This window comes from Sceloporus undulatus, chromosome 5 (assembly GCF_019175285.1).
Source record: "Sceloporus undulatus isolate JIND9_A2432 ecotype Alabama chromosome 5, SceUnd_v1.1, whole genome shotgun sequence".
Taxonomy (NCBI): domain Eukaryota; kingdom Metazoa; phylum Chordata; class Lepidosauria; order Squamata; family Phrynosomatidae; genus Sceloporus; species Sceloporus undulatus.
In genome coordinates, this window is record NC_056526.1 from 142,212,208 (window position 1) to 142,214,115 (window position 1,908).

The 1,908-nt window shown below is 31.8% G+C and overlaps 1 protein-coding gene across 2 annotated transcripts in view; it reads right to left on the reverse strand.

Moving 5' to 3' along the window:
• Positions 1–201: 201 nt before the first annotated feature.
• GRIA2 (glutamate ionotropic receptor AMPA type subunit 2) overlaps positions 202–1,908 on the reverse strand; it is a 107,304-nt gene continuing 105,597 nt past the window's right edge. For both annotated transcript variants that reach the window (XM_042467672.1, XM_042467671.1), the window contains exon 16: positions 202–1,908. This exon is cut by the window's right edge and continues 1,167 nt beyond it. The gene's annotated coding sequence lies outside the window, so the exon portion shown is untranslated.

The window sequence follows — 1,908 nt, forward strand, 5'->3', positions numbered from 1 at the left end:
CCAGCTGCACCATATCTCACGAGTGACCAAATGCAACCTAAGAAATTCCTTCTGGCATAACTTGCATGACAAAATTCCTATCTTTAGAAACTCCTGTTTCTTCATCTTCTTTTTAAAAGTTTCTCAAAGTATGTTTTCCCGAATAAGAACTGGATATAATTAACAGTAAACAGTAAACAAACCACTTAATAATTATTTGCCTCTTTTAAAAAAGAACAATTTTTATGTATGATTGAAGTTTGTACAACACTTCAAAAAGCCATCATGTGTTAAATTCAAAAATAAAATCAGAAGCATTTTCTTTTATATAAGTACACATGAAAATCTGGAAATGAACCCAGCTTTAAAAGCCTTTAAAAGTGTATGACCAGCTTTGTACTGATACCCACTTAACAAAGCAGAAATAAAGATACCATACTGTGTAAACAAAAGTACAGTAAAGAACATTTTGAAATTTACACAAGAATTAGTTCATAAACATTTTGGTTGTTCCATAACAGTTTTCTATAAAATGAATTTTAAAAACCTTTAGACAGTTGTCATCTTTCTTCACTATTTTGTTCCACCTAAATGCACACAGAATATTTTATATAGCAATATACTGGTGTACCATAACATGGATATTAAATTATGTTTACCTTGTTTTAAAAATGAGATGTGGATTTACCCAATTGATATTATTCATCATTGAAATACCCATACATTATGTATCCTCATCATGTTGATAAGTATAAAAACATGAAAATATAACTTTACATTATTTCCTTTATATACACAAGTTCAAGCTTGACAAAGGAATATTTGTACACTATACTTTTAAGAGAAGTAGGCCCAGAGGTACAATCAAATAAACTTCCACAGTATGCAAGACTGAAATGATCCTTTCTGTCAAATAAAAATTGGCCGGGAGTGCAATACAAATATTTCCATATTTGGCCACTGAAGGACTGAACAGTAGTCATATCTAGTGTGGTCAATTGCCCTCATTTTGCTGATTAGTCATTAAAGGGTAACAATAGATAATACTGACATACTCCTGAGAAATGGGAGGTTTCCTATCAGAAGGTACAATGACATAAGAAGTTGGCATAAAGATTTTTTCCACACAACTATCGAGTTCTGTGCGCATGAGTGTGAAAGATGAAACCTACATAAGCCCATACCCCAAATGAAGAAATTTAAAATCTGCAATAAATTTACAGTGTAGCATTTCTCTTAATAATGTTACTAAGAGACGAGCACAAAGGCTGAGGAAAACCCAGAGAAAGGAAATGATCTTTTAGTCACATTTGCACCATTTAGTCTCTAACAGAAGGCTGAAGTAATAGAAATTATTATAATAGAATGCCTTTTTGCGTTTTCAGGAAAGTAGCAGCACCACTCATATGGAATAATATTTCCTTTGCTAGTAGATCTGTGTACCTGACACTGTTCTAATGAAAAGGTGGGCTCGTTTACAATACTAGAAAAGCACTCACTGTAAATATGACTCATTTAAATCCATTTATTGTTACAAATACAGTAATTGTATTTCAAAACTCAAGATTATGAAAATTAACATAGAGGAACATTGTCAAGGTTTTCCCCCCTGAAACTAGGATCTGTCACCTGATTCCAGGAGCTTTAAATTGCTCTCTTCTTAAAACTTCTTTTAAATATAGAAACCAAAAGTCAGAATTGGATATTACTCAAAAATGCATTATTATTATGTTCAGGGAGGTCTATGATAAGAAAAGTAAATCAGATCTGATACATTATTTATCTAAATTTCATACATTTACCTTCAGTGCAGAACATCCCCAAATTCTTGAAAGCTTATTTTATATCTTTGAAAAAGAACATTTTAAACACACAGTTTGCATGATCCCCAGTGGAGAAAACTATTTCCCACATTCTAAGAATCTTAAA